Source organism: Accipiter gentilis, chromosome 12 (genome assembly GCF_929443795.1).
Source record: "Accipiter gentilis chromosome 12, bAccGen1.1, whole genome shotgun sequence".
Classification (NCBI taxonomy): Eukaryota; Metazoa; Chordata; class Aves; order Accipitriformes; family Accipitridae; genus Astur; species Astur gentilis.
In genome coordinates, this window is record NC_064891.1 from 10542341 (window position 1) to 10563572 (window position 21232).

A 21232-nucleotide genomic window follows, 5' to 3' on the forward strand; every position below is an offset into this window, starting at 1 on the left:
TTTATCTACAGAGGGTTTGTGAAGTCAGATGTGACTATTATCTATGTAAGCCAAAGGATTTCCTTGAATTCATCCATCTGTATTAGATATTAGGTCTACTGCATGTTTATAACCTCCCTTGTACTGTTTGCAATACCTTGACTGAAATTGTGTTCCCTGGGTAAGAGCACAAGGAAGTGTTGTCTTTGTTTTTGTGCAAGCAACTTCAAGGAAACTCATTAGGCCCCTTCAGGATTCTTAATTAAAGTTTAGACTTGGTCTCAAGAAGAGTCTCTGATCTGTCCTAAAGTTTATATCTGGTCATCTGGCCTAGCCCTTACTGCCTTCCTTATTCCTTGAGTTAAGTGCACATATAAAACTACACTGTTTTTTGTAAAGATAGTTATCACAGTAAACTACAAATTAATCCCTTTATTTTTATGTCTAATATTATCATATTAGAGTTTGACTTCCAGTTACAGATGACAAGGCAGAAAGAGATTGATTGGAAACTTTCAGAAAGCCTATAAAACGATCTATTGGGATTTTAGAGCTCTTTCACCAGGTTGCCATTGGTTTTTTAACCTTGCTTATTTCTCCGCTACCAAAAGAAACTATGCCTTTAAGCTCCAGATAAACCTATAAATGGATCAGATTTTTTTCTGTCATTCTGTAAAAATAGCTCACAATTACAATAAATGGCAATGAAGGAGCATAGCAGTAGCACTTTGATTAAAAGTAGTGATGCACTAAGTTTCTTGCATTTAATTTTTTTATCGCATTTCTAGGTCAATAATGTGATTATTGATAATTATTGTCAAAATGAACATTTGACCCTAATTTTTATTGATCTGTCTTTTCTGAATATTGAAAGCTGGTTTGTAAAAATAGCTCAAAGAGTTTGACTCGGGCTAGACAGGGGAATTATGAAGATCTTATTCTATACTTATTCTACTGAATTACATTTTGCCCTTTTATACTCATGAGTGGCCATTTATCAACACAAACGGATGTCTTTGTGAGCATTTCTGAAAGTAGTATTTAGCCTTTCATGTGTGAAGATTATACAGCATTAGGGAATAAAAGCAGTTTTTTTCTCTCTCATAGTGTGCAAATGGCCACTTTCTTCCATAATGTGTCTGGGATGCAGAAGGAGAAGCGTGAGTGGAAGATTTCAGGGCACGCTATGTTCCCTGTATGGCTGTGAACTAGTCAACGGGGGGCACTGCTATGTGCACATTGTGCACAGATCCTTAGGGTGGTGTGAGGATCTCTGTCTCTCTCAAGCATGAAACATGTCTGTTCCATTTATCTTCTTCTGAGGGCACGATATCAGGGATTTTGTCTGCTCCTTGGTTCAGGTCAGAAGAACCTAACAGGTTCTATGATTTTTTGAAGGTATTCTGGGCTCCTTGTGGCGAAATTTTATTTTAAATGTTTTAAAAATTAGATGAAAGTTCAGGTCTTTCATATAGTATAAAGGCAGGAAAATTGAGGAAAACACTTTTCCTATGTAGCTGCAATCCTAAATGCGTGTTTCTAATGGAATATTTTACAAAACTTATAGAGGTATGGAAAAGAAATATTTTTTTCCTTTTAAATGTGCTGTAGCTGAAGATCTGGAATGTGATTGCCCTCCTACCCCCACTTTACAATAGACTTGTAATTCAAATGCTAAATGGTATAGAGAGTGGAATTACTGTCAATATAATTAATATTTCTTTCCATACAACTAACATGATTTTGAATTAATTTTGATGTAAATAGCAGGCCTACGTCCAAGTTCTTGCCTATAAACTGTAGTTATGTATCCCTAGAAAGGTTATTGTGTCAGTTGAAATGTCTGAGATAGTGCAGTTAACATCAGAAGAGGGTCTGTGTGAAGCAACCAAAATTAGCATAAAAAAATTGAAATGTATGAGACTGCAATTACCGTAACATCGTAATATGAAGACATTGCAATTGATATTGTAATAGCTTCGATGTCAATGGAATAAGTCACTGAAAAAACTTCAAATAAATGAATGAAGAATTTTAATGGCATCATATTTGCTGGCTAGAGAATTATAATATTTTAGGGGTACTGAATCTACTGTTAGCTATCAAAAAATGCTATAAAGTATGGCTGCCGTGCATGGCTGCTGCGCATAGCTGCTGTTTCTCAGCGTTTAGTGTTTTGAATGTCATTGGCTTTTTTTTGAGATTGTTAACAAAGGAAAATTATTTTAAGGATAAGCACATAAGTTTTCTTTTTCTTTTTTTTTTTTTTAATTTCTTTACTCTGCTGAAACTAAAAGTGTGAAAACAGGTATTGGTAAAATAATCTCATCCACCATTTTAGATCTCCCCAAATTAACCAAGTACAAGGAAGTCAAACATGTCCAGAAGAAAAACTTACTACTACCACCACCCCACCCACCTCTGTGTTCCACAATGAGAATGGTAGGCAGATGACTTTGGGAGGCAGATGGAAAATTCTTATGCAACACCAGTGTATTCAATATTTTGAATATGGCTGCTAGCACGTGGCTGCTAGCACAGTGTTTTCAGAAAGGGTTGCTTTTTCTAACTTACCCAGGCTTCTTGTTGGGAGAGGAAAAAAAGGTTAATACAAAGAGAAAGATAGAGAAATTCAAAGGGTTGTAGGCAAATGCATTCAAAAAGGAAGAGTATGTACTTGCGTTTCATCCAGGTGCTGCTATGTTTTCCACCCCAAAGGAGTTATGTTTCACGTTCTTAAATTAATAGAGTTCATCCCAGATTTCTAAGAAGCAAGCTGATGGAAATCTCCATCAGCGGACATTCATTTTTAATGTTGGTTGTAACAAAGTAGAAGTTTAGAAACTCTAGAAAGAAGGAGGTATGATGAAAACAGCTACTTCTGGATTGGTTATGTTGCATCTATCCTAAACAGAAGAGTAAAAAAGCCTCATGAGGAATTCAGTTTAAAAATACCGAAGGATAGCAGTGTAATTAATAACAGGAAATTTTTGAAATGATTTCATATTTGTTTAATGAAGTTACCCACATGAAATAATAAAATTAGATTTTGTACAGGTATCAGTAGTATCACATGGCATTTTGCTAATAAAATTGTACTAAACAATATAATTAAAGCTTATGTTAAATGAATTAAGAATTAGCTGTTTGACAGATTTCATAAAGTCCACGTCAATGGCAAAACACCACTGAGTTCCGAAAGGAGAGATATTATGCCTAGCGCTGCTCAACATTTCCATCATTCATCTCAAAGTATGTTGTATAATTTCTGATAACTTTAAAAGGGATGAAGGCTATATGTGCAGAGCAAAAGATACTGTCTTGAAAAACAAACTGGCTCTGGAAGTGATCTGGAACACCAACTTGGAATGAGCACCACAAGGTCAAAACTAGGGAGCAGTTGGAGAAAGGTGATAATTTTATTCCTGCCTCCGAGTACAGCACTGCTGATGTCAATGCAGCAATGCTGTATTCCTCGCTTTCAGGTAACTACTTCTTAAAATGATTTTTGTAAAACTGGAGACAATGCAGAAAGAAGCTGTAATGGTGGAACAAGGCCTCAGACTAAGCAGCTTAACTCAATCTTCTTTAATTGCAGAATTAGTAAATAAGAAATTACTTCCTTAGAGTGTAAAAGACAAGTAATAGCAGGCAGTAAAGAGCTCTTTAGTTGTTATAACCTAAGAATCGATATTTAGAAGTTCGTGTATACCTGTTTCAGCTGGAGAAACAACTTTTTAAGACTGCTCAACTTCGTAAAATAGCTGGTGGTTAACATCTGAAATCACTGCGGGGCAGGGAAGAAAAACTACCTCATAAAGCAGAAGAGTTCTGCCTTTGCTGTCTAGACATGGCTTCGACTCCTTTCTGAAGCATTAATTCTATTTAAATAGAAGTTATTGGATTTAATTAAATTTACCTGCGATATTGAAGATGCTGTGATCTATCGGAGACCAGACCACAAATATTCCAAAGACGCTGTCAGCTCTGAAAGCCTCTGAAACTGTGAAAGTTCTTTTGGTTATTGCAGTCTTTCAATCACCTGCTGATTAATTTCACGTGTATGTACAGACACTGCTTGATCTATCTGAATAAGTGAGAAAATACTAGCAGTACCTTTAGTATGTGCAAAGTCCATCTTCCCTTGTTGTGATACTTTCCCCCTTTTTTTTAAACCTGTGCTAAGGTGTTGGAATATGCTGATTCTTTATTTTGCTCAGTTCTCTTCATCTATCACTGCACAAGAATGCAGAAGTGTTTCATTGGAAGGGAATACACTTCTGTAAGAATGACTGCAGTATCTACTGCTTGCTTGGATCAAGGCATGAATTTTCTCAAAAAATACAAATTTGTGTTTATTTCTTAGTTATTATGTCCCAGATTCTTATACAGTTGCAGTTATGTAGCTGCCAGGGAAATCAACGTGTGTTGAGTGCCTAAGTGATCCTGACAAATGTGCTAGTGAGGATCTTCTCTAAGACACATTAAACGAAAGGGGAGCCTTCTATTGATTTAGGTGGAAATTGAATTGGAGCCCAACAGTGAATGACTACCTTAAATATAAGGAGAAAATCCCCTAATTTAAACACTTGAAACTTATATATATTTTTATGTACTTGTGATTACCTGAAGCTTCTTTTCAGCAGGTAATTAGTGAAGTTTTTATAACGAGAACGCTTGATGCAAACTGATCCAACTTCTGCCTTGTGGATTGGAAAGGGCAAATGTCTTTAGTACTGTATAGCAGAAGGAGACAGTGGGCAGTTCAGTGAAAATCAGGAAAATCGGGACATGTTCAGCTGTGCTTCAGTGTAGCTATTTGCTCTTCTTGGAATTCAGCTTGATTCAGGCACTTCGAGTAGCTGTCCTTTTCCTTATCTTAGACCTTACCTAAATCAGAGCAAAACATATGGAACATCCTGATGGCTGGTTAATTGTATTTGTGCTGTTGCAGTTTGATTCAGTTCAGCACCGTGCTGGGTAATGTACGGCCAGACAACTGACCTGTTTTTCCAGGAGACATCAGCAGGATAGAATCAGAAGGCTTAGACTTTCCGATAGCTCCAGGCTTCTGTCTAAACCTCAAGCCAAAATTTTTGTTATAATACAAATATCATATGAACTTTGAAATGCATTGTTGTTTTTATTTTTAAATTTTTTTAAATCCTGATTGTTCAGCGCAATGTAAAGGACAAACAATGTATGTGGAAGGACAGTTTTACTTTTGAAAACTGAGTAGAATTTTCTGAGGAAAATGAACACTTATTTGAGTGACATTGAATGTGAGCGGATCAACATCATTATTTCAACCATTCTATTTTGAAACTCCTCATTTGCAATTCTGTACATGCTTTGCAATTATAATGGTTTGCAATTCTGAGCTTTTAGTGGCAAGCCTGAAACTGTGCATATAACATAACCATAAAATTATGACCCAGTGATGTTTTAATACTCTGATATCAAATGGACGGATTATTAAAATTTTTTTCTGTGCTAACAGATTAGAGCAGACTGAGAAAAATCAGATCAAGATGAAAGTTACTGCAATGAGAGCAAAGCATTCATACTTTAGTAATGAACAAATATACAAAAAGCATCGGCTTAAGAATTTAATGACATCTGCAGCCAAGAAATTGCCTGTAAATAACTAAACCACCTTAGCTACCACATGTGCAATTCATGATCCTGCTCATACTGAGTCTGTGGCAAAACATCTCCGAGTTTAACATGCGAATGAGTTCGAAGTATCAACACCTTATCTAGTAACATGCTACACCTTTTTAATTTTTATGATATGGTACAGGAATAAAAGCCAAGTAGTTAATGCTGAAATATGCTGTGCCCATCTTCTGTGTTTCTCAATACTGCTGAAATATTTTTCGTATGGAGCCACTTCAATTGCATTTTTCTTATATATGAACAAAGTATTGAGACAGACTGCAGGAAATCGCCCCTGCCTCTCCTGGACCTGTTTTCCTTTAGGAGGCAAGGAACAGAGGCAAACAGAAGGAAAGGAGAAGCTACTACTAGAACCCACAACTATGAGGGTAGCAGAAGCTCTGAAATCCTTGCTCCATTTCCCATGTCTGTAGCTGTTGGTTCCTGAGCTGCAGCTCGTTGGTTGGCAAATGGGGCAGGAGAGGCTCTTAAACTGATATGTGATGCTGCTACTTTAAATTAGTGCTAACTGGCTGGGCTCAAGGTGGTGTGTAAAGTTCTTAAGCACAACTAACTCTCTTCCTCAAGCTAAACTGAGGGCAGAGAAACATTAATATTGTGTGCATATTTTTACAAATGACAACTGATAATGAAGTTAGAAATTCTCAACTAAGGCTTTTCTTCATCGTCTGTCAAAGTGAGAATTTCTAATATGCAGGACATGAGTGTGTGCTAGTGATAGTTCTACTTAAAAAATTACTAAGTTTATGAATGTATTTGGCTCTTTCCTTCCCCACTTATGACAATGATTAAACAGCAATTTCAGCTCTACAAATATGTATTAAATTGGATGTTAATCTAAGCCCAAATTTTAAACCCACTGCTAAAAAATTATCTGCTAACCTTTCAAAGTAAATTCTGCTTGACTTGACCTTTTTTCCTTTCTAATTTGTTTCATGCTGAACAAAAGAATACAGTTTTAATTTTCTGCAAATTGCAAGCAGAGTCAAGTGCAAGAGCAAAAATAATTTGGCCCATGCAGAATCTGTAGCTCAAATGGGATTCAACTATTCTAGTTATTAGACCGCATTACTATCTTAACAGTGCCTCTAGTTCTGTATAGTCCTTTAAAACAAACAGCAACCTCCCAACCCCTTGAACCAGCACAAAAAAACCCCCATCAAATGATGCTATGGAGCCTTGACTAGAGACATTTTCCAAGGCTAGGAAAAAAAAAACCCCAAACTGTTGAGCACCATGTATATAATAGCATTTAATATTTTTAAAACATGCAGAATTTGAAATTGGATAACAGGAACTTTACAGTTTAAAGCCTCTGCCATTATAATTTGAAAATACAAATTATATTCCGAAATAACTAGCAAGAAGTAACCACATATTTTAGTCTCCTTGCTAACATTTGTGCTGTTGGTCATAAGTCATGTAATGTTGAATAGTTTTCTTCAGGTAGTATATCAGATAACTGATGATCTGAAATTGAAATTGCCATTTCAATGCAGAATTTGTATTTTGAAAATATTTAAACATTATTTTCATAAAAATTGTGAGTATTTACATAAGTTCTTTCAGTGTTTAGTTAATCTGGAAACAAGCTCTTTTCCTCCTTTTTGTAAACAAATTTTTCCCATTGTGTTTCAAGTAATCTTTCTATGTCATCTTCTTTCCTTCAAATCCAGCATCCCTGAGGCTTTGATTCTTCCCCAACAGCTTCATCCTGAAAGAAAAATGAGAACTAGGACAGTTTTAACCACTAACTGATATCCTTCATTTTTGCAGTCAGGTTCAGAGATTTTTTTTCCTATACCTGCTAGACTCTTCGTATTGGTCACACTACTGCAGAATGACAGCAGTATAGGTAAAAGGGCAGCTGAATGTCCTGCCCAGGAGAGTGGATCAAAGGTTCAGTTTATTCTATGATTACCTGAGAAAAGAAGCTAGTTGAGATTGTCAAGGAACAGTCAAAACATAGGGAAATAGATGAAATATAGGAATTATACAGTGGACGTGTGTGTTTTTTTTTTTTTTTTTTTAATATGACATGGTATTTACATTGGGGGGAAAAAACCCAAAGTCAACATGCTTTAAGTATTACCTGTGTTATGAGTTCTTTGGTATCAGTGATAGGGAAAATTTGAAAACAGAGATAAAAATGTATTTTAAGTGTTTTTAAAGCAAGTAAACTTGTCTGTCACTCTTTCCCCCTCCCTCTGAAAGTTGAGCATTAAATTTTTTTTGTGTGTAATTCATAGAACAAAATTATAATTTTAAGCTAAGGAGTTCATGGTACTTGGCATCTTAAGGCAAATGCATCTGTGCTTTTGGTAGATTTGGTGAGGTAATAAGCTTGTCTCAGTCTTCCAAAAGACTAACATGAAGGTGCCTCAGCCTGTAAGCCCCTCGCTTGTATGACAAATGTCCGAAGTCCGGAGCTAAAGGAGCTACTGCTTGTAATGTGTACAGAAACAAGGTGGTTTTTAATTTATTTTTAAACTGGGTCTTCAGCAAGTATTTTTCAAAGAACTACTTATGTAACACAAATCAGTGTTTTACATGGGAACAGAGCTGAACAAATAACATGCTTTCTGGTTAAAGTAAAGGAATAAGACTTGGTTAAGGAAAAGTCTAAATGTTAATGCCTTTATACAAAAGGAATAGAACAAACCAAAAAAATCCATTAATGTTACTTAGGCTCAAAATGCTTCATAGTGTTCAAAAATGGTCTTTTAATTTTTTGCCTACTCTTAAATATTTTTTTTAAAGTTAGGACTCTTTTCAATGACAGAAAGTTGGTTTGAAACAAAAATCAAGGTTTTAATAATAAACTTCTTAAATGCAGTATTTTGTCACTTCCAGATGAAGTGCCTCCCTTAGAAAAACATCAAAATAAATTGCTTTTGACATTTCTAAAATGTTCTCCTCTCTACCATTTTCTCTAACAGCTTTAACAAAATATATACCTTAAACTGTGCCCTTTTCCTCTGAAGGCCTGTGACAACAGCTTCAGAAGTCAAAATAGCATTATAGACAAAGGAAAAAGAACGTTTGGGAAATCAATCACAACACCAGAGACTCTTATGCTCTTATTTTCTCCTTTAGGCTTATCCATTGCTCAGTAGGGTCCAGCATGGGGGTTCACTTCTGGTCAGGGAAAGCCAGGCAAGTTATGGTCCCGGGTATCTCTGGCTGTAGGAGTCAATGGTTATGCAGACTAATTTCACTATTCAATTGCTGTTTTACAAGGGTGGCATTTTAAAGGTCTAGTAGAGGATTCTTTTTCAACCCCAATTGTCTTCTGCCTGAATGCGTCATACCAGAATAGCTGAGGTAGGGGAAAGAAGGGAAATTCTCTGCATCAGAAACATCTGACTCCAAGAAGCCTTGTTATTATCGCCGTTTTCTTTTCATTGTTTGCTCCTTTCCAGATCGCTTTGTTTTAAGTTCCGACATACATACAGACCAGCATCAGAAAGTCCCCTTTTATATATTAAAAACAGGAACCAAAGTTTTACAGAACCTCCTCATTCTTTATGTATGGGTATCTCATTACAGAATACATCCTGTAGAGATTCTAGGTGACAGTATGAATTCGGTTGGTTTTCAGCTGATCGTGTTGCGCTAATTTCTAACAATGTTGTTGTATTTTGATTCTGCCTGTCTAATCGGGGAAGAAGGTAACTGTGAGGAAGACTCTGATTTTTACACAGAATTTCCTAAAAACTATGAAGTAGAGAGGCAATTGGAAAATTTTGACAGACATTTTCTGTCGCGGAATACAGATGATGTCAAAACTGGAACATTTCGTGAAAATAATTTCTATTGGAAAGATCCACTTCAAAATGAAAAAAACCCTGAAAAAATACATACTTATCTGATTCAGCTGTTTTATTTCAGCAGTTTGGAGGACTGATGGATTTTTTGCTTAGGAATAGCTTCAGAGTTAACTTTGTTCAACATGTCTTGACATGAGACTGCAACTCAGTAGGGTTCAAATAAGCCTTTTCTACTAGTGCATACCATTTACTAATTTATTGGTTTATAGTAAATTTTGAACTTATTCTAGAATGAAAGACAGTTGACTTGTGATACAATTGTCCCAGGTGATTAAATTGTTAATATATTGAAAGGGACTGACCTTAATTATGAGCTCCACTGTTAGAACCAAGGATGTGGACTGATTTAAAGAGGCTGATCTTGCAAATGCCTCAGGTCAAAAAATTACATGATTTAGATTTTGGTCATTGGATGTAGTTTGCCATCATTCCCACCGTGCAGCTCCCTGATATCCCCCTCCTAAGTAAAAAGTCCCTTTGCTAAAACTGCAGATATGCACTTTCCCATCCAGAAAAATAGTTTTGGCCACAGCACCATCATTAACTCCTAACTTAAAATACTGCTGAAGCTGACAAAATATTAGCAGCTATATTTCACTGATGCAGTCACCAAACTTTGCTGAAAAAGTAGTGCTTTAGCTACGATTAAAAGCTTGAGTGTTCTTATTATTTTCAGACTCTTTGCAAGACACTTCCTCTTGAATACAGTAGTGTTTTTTCACTGCAGCCAGCCATATTTTACGTTAACCCCAGGTCATGTAGGGATATTTTTTTTGTGCTAAGCACTGTATCAGCACAGCATTAAAAATCTGACTCTCTTGAAGTCCATGTAAGATATTTTCCATGTAATTCAACGGAGTTAAGACTGTATCAACATTGAGAGACAGTGATGCAAAGTACTTTTAGTCTAAATAGACAGGGGTTGGAGAGGAAGAGGATTAACTGATTTGCACAGAATTGCATAGCATGCTAGTGACAGGGCTGGGTTTTGTGACCTAGTTCTTTCAGTTTTCAAGCTAGAGCCCCTCATTACTAGACCATAATGCCTTCCACTTTTAGTGAAATGGTCAGAAGCGAAGAAAGAGTGAGTTCTTAGGACAACTGCATTTTGATTGATGTCATAGTTCTGCTCTATCATGCTTCACAATTATCTATTGCAACAAGTAAACAGATCTGTAATGCTGCAGAACTCGTAACTCCATCAGAAAGGATGCAGAAAATGCTGTTGCTGGAAGTGACAACAGATTGCAATGGCATAAGAGTTTTCTGATGAGAACATACAAGGGCCAACTTCTTGTCAGTTAAAATATACAGAGAAAACGAAAAAAGCATATAATAATAGATAATGCACAATGAGTCCATTTATTTTCTACAAGTTGTATTGCATAATATTTCAACATGAAAAAGCCTTCGGGAATCCTTTTTATGCAACTTTAGTTCCATTTGTGCCTTGGTAATTACAGTAAGTCAAAATGGACAAATGCAAATCCTTTCACAATTACTAATTTTATCATCATATATATTATAACAGTGTTGATAAAATTTGTTACTATATCCTGAATATAGTTCTACTGTAGCTGCTGGAGTTTTTCGGGGGATATGGGGGTGAAGCTAGACAGCATGCTGTTGCAACATCCCTAGTTGCACATCTCCAACTTTAAACAGCTATTGGATGCATGGTTCGCGTCCAAATTTCAGTTGTAGCATCTTTGTAGTTACTAGTATGTCATTAGAATACAAGCTTTATGCATAACTGAAAGACTATAACTTTGTTTTCACTTGTGACCTCTCTCCAGTTTTACATAATTTTTCACATCATGGTATAGAGAATCTTATCACTACGGTATCTAAATACCTATGTGAACGTAGTTTTTGTTATTTATTTCTCAGCATGACAGTTATTTATATTACAGTGATAGAAGAGAAAACTTGATTCCCTGACAGGAGAGGGATTTTGACTGATGGATTTTGCGGCATAAGTCAATCAGTCAGGTTTTTCTTGTTCCTGTTGCAAGAGAGAAACAAATATCTTATGAAGAAATGCACTATACAAAAAGGTGATAAGGACTATACATTTAAAATTGAATTAATTTTTATTTGAACAGAAATATGTAAATTCTAGCAAAGCGGAAATTTTTTTTTAGACTTGTTTTGGGGTTGTTTTTGTTGTTGTTGTTTGTTAGTTTTTTTTCTCTGAATGCTTTTGATCTAGAAGAAGATAAAAGTGGCAGTTATAATTATCTGGAAAACCAGAAACATCTTTGAATTAAGACTTGTATTTTCTTCTTTCTTCTTTCTGATTTTAATGGTTTTCTGAACTAGTTTTTGATGGTGGTATCCTTTTTTTTTCTGCTATTGTAACTCAAACGTAATTCACTAAAATTTTTGAATGACTACAAAACCCATTCTTCCTAATGATAGAAAGGAAGAAAAATAATCCATAAATATTATTTGTCTTTTTTGTGACAGTTGTGGACAGTTAGCATAAAAGCTAAACATAAAATGAAACCAGAATTAATTATAAAGTAAACATAAAGGAAAACAGGATTATCACCCAGGTGAATGAATGCCGAATTTGTTAAGTCTGGTATTTAGAAACACTGAAAGAAACAAACTCCATTTAGTTAAGACTTATTACAGCACATACAGAAATAAATTTGAGGGAAATTCTAAGTGAAATTGGTTCAAATAAAAAATGTAGCTTACTTGAACAGGAAACCTAATAGCTGCGAAAGGGAGGTAAAGTTGAAAGGAAAATATAGTGTATAGTGAGAAAAACAATAAAAATGGGGAAAACGGATATCAATCAGTATGAATTAGATGTATTGATACTCGAAACACTGGTAAGGTTAAAAAGCTAAGGGAAAACCTCAGCTGGGAGAGAATCATCTTTGGTAACGTTGTTCCCATAGCTGATTGTAACTAATAGCAGCATAATTATGTATTACTGTATGTTACAGTAGTAGTATATATTGTAGGAATTCTCTGCTACTGCTTGAAATAGAATTAGTGGTTTACAATACCAAAGAATGACACCTGCTTTTCTCTAGTTGTTTACCATTTTTTTCAGAAAATTTTATAAATTGGTTTAATTTCTCAGAGCCTTTAATAGAGGTCTCATATTTTAGGTTTATACTCTAAGTAATCAAGTTCAGTAGTTATCTAAGTAGTAACATTTAAAAAATAATGTGGTCTAGTCAGACCTCATTTTTACCAGGTTTTGAGGGGAAAATATAGAGGTGTCTTCTTATTTGCCACCTTTTAGCTGCTAAACCACTGTCTAAACTTGAAATTACTAAATTGTATTTGCTGACACTGAACTAGATGGAGTTGTAAATGATCAACATATTTCAGGACTGGGATCCCATTCTGTAACAACCTTTAGTTTATTCCTATTCCTTTTCTAAATAGTTACAAATATTTGCATAGTAATCTACTATATAAAACATTTCCAAGAGTCTTCTATATTCTGGTTGAGCAAAAGCACCTGATTTCTAGTCATCCAAATGAATTACTTTTTTTCCTTAAATGCTTTAGTTTTCATCTACCTTCTTAGACACTTAAGCCATTTTTTGTGAGGCATCTTTAGGATAACCATAAATATAATTTTAGAAGACCAGATTTTGATTGGTGTGTTCGTATAGAGAGCTTTTCATAGTCATATCCACACAACCTTTTAGGTACTGTCTCAGTTTAGGATACCTGTTCTTTGTAAGAGAAATTACAGGAATTGTACAGAAATTGTAACACTGCATAGTGTTAGTGTTCTGTGCTCCTTTCCAGCAGGTGAAAAGACCGGATGCCTCCAAGTAGAATGCACAAAAAAAGTGAACTGGGAGTTATGAAATTAGAAAAAAAAAATATGCTGATGATAGTTTTGCATGTCTCAAATGATACCCTTTTTTGAGGTTTAGGTACTTTACATGGCACTGTTGTCTCATGTCTTTGTTCACATTATTCTGAATCATTCCCCAGAAAATCTCCAGGTCTTTTGCTTTAATAAAAAGAATAGGGATCACAATTTCATTTTTTCCTTAAATTTTAGGAACTAAAACCAAAAATGGTTGTTGCCTTTCTTATAGTAGGATATTGGTTGGAATGTGTTCTTGGGGTACATGCACAAAATCTTGTTAGAGGAAGAAATTAAATCCAGGTCTTCTGTACTCTGGGAGAACAGTTAATAGCAGAGCCTGCATATAGAAGTTGAGTGCCTGGGTTCCCTCTCTACCTTCCCAGGCTTTGCTTGGACAATTGCATTGAAGCAGTAGTCAAGACTCTTGCAGAACTTCAATGTTAAAAACAGTCACCAAAATATTTTGAGAACCCTAGGCATCAGGTGAATTTTACTAGGATGTTTTTGAAGATACGACTTTTAGTTATCTTTGCACTAAAAATGTATTTTATCATTGTTGAACAATTAGCATTCCCCCAAGGATTTGTCATGTTAGCTGGTTTTAGCTGGATGCCCTCTGTTGAAATACATTTTGCAGGAGTACTTCTATGCAAGATAACTCACTTAACGTTGAGCACTAAGAGACTGGTGAACACAGCAATCTCAAGCATCAAAACGTGGATTTGAAGTTGAATCTCTTGCTGCCACCTGCTGGTGTACATTCATTTATAGGTACAGACTGTACTAAAGGTTTTTCTATTAATACATGCCGTATTAGGTGTCTGTGTCTTCAAGATCTCATGTTTTCAGCAGCAACATAGGTCAGAGTTGAAGGGGGGGGTAACGGTCGTGAATCATAGTAAATGATTGCCAAAATTAAACTTGCATTAAGCCAACACTCTTTCTTACCTCATGGAGGGGAAAGGGTTCTCTTTGAGCTGTGGCCAAAAAAAAGGATGTGTAACAAAATTATGCTAGATATTATTGACTGGGATTTTCCAATGCCTTTATCTCATACGTATCTTGCGTGTAAGCATAGAATGTAAAAGGAACTTTTTATTTCATCAGTTTGTCTTGTTTGATTCATAAGCATCATTACAACAATCCTGCCCTGTGCGTCAACCCATTCAAATAGCCAGTTTGTTCTTCAGTGGTTTTGGGGGATATATTTTTTTTAAGCTTTCTGGATACAAATAAAATGTTATGGATGGAATCTGGATCCCACAGTTATGGGCAAATTGCCATTATTTTGGGTGGGGTGGGGGTTGTTGCTTTGCCTGCAGCTTTTGCAGAGGCAGAAATTATCTTCTAATTGATATCCACTTTTTGCTGAGGCACTTAGTTGCCACTTGTTTTTATTCTTTTTTTTTTTGGATGGAACAACAAAATGGAAAGTTCACGGGCAACAGATATTCTATGAGATAATGTATGCCCTTGATAGCAAGCAGCAAAAGAATGAATTGGCTCGCCCAGGTTAGGCTGCGGGTGCTCCAAGCTCTCTGCTGGGAAAAAGCAGACACGGTGGTGGGCATCATATCCAGTTCCTTCCCAGAGAACAGATGGTGTATCACCTTGCTTTGTTTACCCTCTCCATCACTTTCTGAATCACCACGTTACACTTTCTGGATCTAGTTTAGTTGTACAGAGAATCCTGTATTCCCTCCAAAAGGTACAACACATTTGGAGGTAAGGAAGACAGCAGGATGGCTCAGCGGCTGCTGTAACTTCAGAAACAGTCACTGAAACCTGCATTAATTTACACCAGCAGAAAATATTGCCCAGTATTAGGACAGAGTGAAGCAAGCTTTGATTTCCTGCTAGTAGCAGGGCTAACTTTTTCAGAGGCAAGAAATGGGGTGAAAGTTTTCTTTATTCTCACTAGTGTAGGGCCAGAGGATCAGTGTGGAGGGATCTGTGGAGGCATCGGTTCTTACCAGCGGGGCTTTAAATATGAACTTAAACCAACATCTATACAGCAAACTTTTTGGGGGGAGAAAAGAAATCTAGTATAAATTTGAGATGTAAATCTGTCATCCTGCCTTACTCTCTTCTAGTCTAATTATTGCTAATTTGTCAGTTATTGGATTCAAGATTAGAAACATAAATGTATGTTTTGGTGGTCAGGTAGTTTAGTAACTGATTCTGAATTTTTCATTACAAAGTGAAAATGAAACGTAACGATATTATGAAGGGTAAATTCAATGCTGGGTTGGAGATTGGTCTTTATTTTTTAATACTGAAAATACAGTAAGAGTGCACTACTGCTTTCTAGTGGAAGTTGACATTGGCTAGAAGAAGGGTTATCATTTTGGGCTTGGCAGGGCACAGGCTGATCTGTGGTTTCTGATCAATGTTGAGTATGAGTTGAGCAATTGGCAACTGTGCAGAGCACAGAACAAGCTTGTATCTGCTCGCAGAAGGCAAGGCAGACAGTGTTACAGGGTATATAAAATGACTAAGCATCTTATTTCTTAACCTCTTCGATGGGGAAGGGGAGGATTGTGAAGAGACAAAGACTCTGCACTTTGGTTTTTAGCATGCTCTGTGAGAAGGACAGGGTGGATTAATGTATTAAAACCATATGTAAAGGATATGCGATTGTCCTAGTATTATATAAATTTCACTACAGTGCAGAAAAGGCCATCATCAGTATGGTACCTTACACATTCAGCTTTCTCCAGGAGTTGGAGCGTTTGTGATTTTTTTTTTTTTCTGATCTGAAAAAACCCAACCATCTCTTTAAAAAAGAGACATTGTCACACATATCTGCCTGACACAATCAAGCAGCATCTGCGCATTGTTCTGTAGCAAGTCATTATCACTGAAGAAATTTCTTAATTCTTGGAAGTAAAGGCTGTACCAAAATACTTATAAATTAAGTTTCTGTAACTTTAAATTTGAATACACTAGGGAAACCCTTTGTATTTCAGGCTGGCAGCTGGTTTAATTCAGGGCACCTGCTGGTCTACTACTGATGTGATTTAATTAAGTAGTTTATAAAATATCTTAAGGCTGTCTAATTAAGCCACCTCTATGTTGAGAGAGAAGTGGCTTTTTTTCCCCCACAGCTGTGCCTCCCTTTTAATCATAACTTTTGGGTTGTCCCAGCAATGAGAGCAAGCCACAGCATTCTGCTAATGGTGCAGCAAGAGTTGTAGCTATGGTGTGTAAATGTTTGCCCTCCTCAGGCTCTGCATGGGGCTGCGTGGTTGAACATTGTCATTTCTGACATAGAGGAGGCATGCCAAAGGCATGTTTTGCTTGGCGCTCCCGAGATGTTCAACAATGAAACATCTAATTTCATTTAAAAAGTATGTTTCTGGTATGGAAGCGAATAGTTTCTATGCTCTTCCTCAGTATTTTGCAATGACAAGTAGGACAGTGGGAGATAATCCCAAATTTCTTTGCATCCTGCTTTCTGAAATTAAGCTTGTGATGTTTTGCAGAGGAACATGTTTTCCTCACAGGTAGAGAGAAGGTCCCTATATATGCTTTTAAACTGTAGAGCACTTTCTGTTTGATAGCAGCGTGGTTTGGATTTCTTCGGGATGACCATGTCTGACTGAAGAAGTAAACGTTCTGAGATCATGTCTCACTTTTAATTTGCTGTTGTGCTTTGTCACCCATTGTGTGACAAATATGGAAAATAAGATTTATCTTTTTTCTGCATCATGATTCCAGAATTAATCTTTAGATTTCAATTGTGTTTATACGACTCTAAGGAAATAGGAACTTTTCATGCATTATCTTGATGATTAATGCTTATTGTTGAAATAACAGATGTAACTTAATATTAAGAGTGCAAATAGTTTCCAGACTGCAATTATAATGAATCGTTTGACCATTAATATCTTCCAAATTGAATTATGGTGCGTATGAAGTCACTGGTAGTTGCTGCAACTAATATCTACCCATATGTGTCTGTTATTTTAACCTAGTTGTTGTATCCAAAGACATAATTGATGTCACAAACTAAGATTTATTATGCTTTAGTAACTATTATTAATTATTAGGGATATTATTTGCATTATAATAACATCCAGCTGTCTGTAGTGAAAACTGGAACCAGTTGTAAAAGGCATTATATGCACAAGGAGGAAGTAGTACTACTCCTTGCTTTTCTTCAGTAGTACAATTATTAAAACTAGACCTTATAACTACTTTTTAAAGTATGGTATAGATGTTGGAGAGAAGCTTTGTTGGCTCTGTGGTTTTGAACCATGTTTGACCAGACACTCCTGTTAACGATCTGCCTGGGTGTCTCTTGCCAATGGACTTGAACTGATGGCAGTAAATGCTCCTGGCTGCACGTATGATTAATAGTACTGTACAGAGCGCAGCACTGAAACTAATTGCAATGGTTTTCTTCTGTCCAGCCTTGTGGACACCTGACTACTCCATCACTGTGTTTGCAGCTGTTCAGGAAATAACCTCAAAGTCTGGGGGGAACCAAACTGGTCAGACCCAGGTTTTTGCAGTTCCCTTCATGGTGATGAACACTGTACCTTCCCTCCTAAAATTGTTTTGGTCATTCTTTTAAATACACCTTAAAACCTTATTATGCGATGCAAGGGAATACAAACAAAAACGTAGCAGATAAACTCCCTTGATTTACTTTATCTCCATTTTTATTATTGCTGCTAATTCTGAAGCGCTTCAGGTGTGAAATTCCATGTATTTTAACTTAATGGCACATTTCAACTAGGTAGGCATATTCTAGTGAAAATATTCTGCTCACTAAATTGAATTTGTTCATTAAAGGGAATACGTGATTTGTTACAATTGGTAGCATTTCATACATTGAAATTGAAGCGGTTTTGGAATGATGGCAATAATGGTATTAGCTTATAAATTTTCTGGTTTGTAGAAGAGTTCAAGGCATTTTTAGAAAGTAAAGATTCCAACTTAAATCTCACACTGAAAAATATAGTAGGAGTAAATTAAAACGTTGTGGATTTTAATATTTTTGTTTTTCTTTTATTACTACATTCTTCCAAACAGAGCTGCATCATAGATCTGTACATCCAACAGGAAGAATTTATGAATTCATGTCTCTAGGCCTGTTTTTTGTCCTCATCTAAAATAACAAGAAATGAGTAGCCTTACCCCTCATATCATTAGTTCTATATTTTTAAACAGAAAAAATTATACTATTTTTCATTAACATTTCTGTTAATGAAAACAGTTGGGAAAATAAACTTCTGCTTTACTTAAGAGCTCAAAGTTCTGTAAAGGTTGCAAAGGGTTGTGAGTGAATACAAAGAAAGAAGAGCCTTGTCAGCGTGATGCATTAATGTGTTTGGAAGAAAGAAAACAACTAGAAGTTTGCTTAAATACCAGAGTGAGTATATTCGGAAAGGTGGTATTTACACAAGGAATTCCATTTTCCCAAACGAACCCCACTGATTTCATGAATCTGTTTGGGGTGAATAAGGTTTGTCTGATTAACTCTTAAGGGAAATTGTCACCAATGGATAGTAGAAAAAAAAAAAGAAATATCATCTAATTTAAAGCACTGAATATTTTATAATCTGTCCCTTTTTTAGTCTATTGCTTTGAAAGGCAAGGGCTCATGACTTTTATCCTTCTTAAATTATCTCAGGGCAGCAAACCAGCATAAAATATATCTTCCTCTGTGTGTGTACTCAGTCTCTAAGACCATTTTAGTATCGTTGCTAAAGGAACAATAAATTCTTTAATTATCTGACACTAATTAGCGCTGCTTACAGAACCCTGTGAATAGCAGTCTGTTGACTGGGATGGTTTATTTACAGATAATGTGATGTATTTTTCTTACCATGTTCCCAAATTTTGTTTGCCTGTCACAGTATAACTGAAATATCAATGAAATAAAGTGGAAAGAGGGCTTACATTATCTGGAAGGCAATTGTCTAAGATCCATGGGTTTTTCGAGAAGTAAATATAACTTAGCTTTGAACTACAGGTTGCTAGACTCCGAATTTAATAAATAATCAAGAGGGATTATTATTTTATGCCTAAGGTCCCTGCTAGGAATGTATTTACAGTTCAATATTTTGTTTGAACTGCAATGCATGTCAAGAGAAAACAATTACTTAATTGCTGTACTTGAAGCATTGCTCACTCAGGTTTTAAAGAAGAAGAAAAAAAACCAAACCCCATCACCCAGAAGTAGCTATAAGTAGAGTCTCGCATCTGGTTCTCTTGGTTTTAATCTGGGGTTCCTGAAGTGTAATTTCTGGCCTCCAAAGTGTTTGTATAAAGACTTCAAAGGGATTTTTTTAACAGTCAGCATGCTGTAGAAGATAAAGGTATTGCAGATGAATTTGTTAGGCAGCCCGCAGGCTGACATCCCACCCAGCAGGTGGTCCTCTATGAACAAAAGTTCTAGAAGCCTTCTTTCCTACCTGAACTACAAATGATAAAAAGAGAGAGAGTAGGGTAAAAATATCCCTATTGTAGGCCTTTGCTGAAATGCGCGAGGACAAATTTGTAGATAACATAATTCCTCAATTTTGCTGTAGTTCTAGGAAGAAAACCTGACCTGTGGCAGCTCTGTTAGATGAAGTCCTTGGGTTCTGTTTGCATAAACTCAAGAAAATCTGTTTTTAGCGTTTGTAAGGTCTGGCACGGTAAGGAAGGGATTGATGTGAAGGGCTAATCCAGTCAATTAAGGAACAACTGGAAAGGAATGTGTCTCGTTTAGAGCATGAAAGTGCTAGGAGACATGAGGGAGCAAAGAACTGCCTGGAAGATGATGATAAAGAGCATCCAAGGCCTGGTGGAAATGAGGGTATCAATGACTTGGCAGGACCAATGAATTTCAGCAGTCTGTGACTTTGATCTGTGGATGTACTCTTAAGAACTGATGAGAGCCAAAGTACGTGGGTTATTCTTCAAATAGATGACCTATTCATGGCTAGGAAAATGGGGCTGAGGCCGTCTGAGAAGGCAAAATATGATTCTAATAGAAGCTCATGCTGCAGTGAGAGCCAAGGGATCAATTTCTGTCTCAGTTGTATGTCTCATGACCCTGGGTACATCACTTAATGGAATTTATGAGGTACTGATCCAGCTGTGAAACAGATGTTTTACTTCCCTACTTCACAGAATGTTATAAAGGTGGAAATATCTGCTCAGTTAAGGATGGTATGGTGATAAGGGCTACATAAATTCTGGAGATCAAGATGTGTAGGGCAGGACTCTGGCTTTGCTGAATCCAAAATACTAGAACCTGAGAAGTTACAATGGTGATTTCATTTGGTGGTCATGAATTGCATACATCTGCAGACTATTTGAAGAGGAAATATTGAATGAATTGAAATTGGGAAATAAGCTGTTTTGTGCTCTAAGATATCATTAGTCTTCAGGAAGATATTCATTAAAAGTACCAATTTCTCCAAATGAGGGCACGTGGTGCTTGAATGCCCTGCACAGTCAATGCTTAAGGGATGAAGCTGTTCTAGGTTTTCTAAACCACCATTCACAAAATAAAAGCCAGATCTGCTACCAGATCTCATAATGGAATGGAGAAAAAAAAACCCAAAAAAACCAAAACAAAACAAATCAATAATCTCACAGTCCTGAAAGACGGATTCTCGGAATGCATGATATATTTGCTATTGCAACACAACATATGGCTATACCTGGCACCATTTCCTCAAAGACATCCCATATGCTTGCAGTCTGTAAGTAGTTTGCAAAAAGCTTTACTGATTCATCCCAAATATGTAATCAGATGGGAACAATAATAAAGAAGTGATCTAAGTTTATTACAAGTTAGGTTTTTTATTTTTGCATACTGAATTTCATAAAATCAAAGTAACATTTTTCTAACAGATGAGAAAGCAATCATGCTAAGTACCTGGATGTC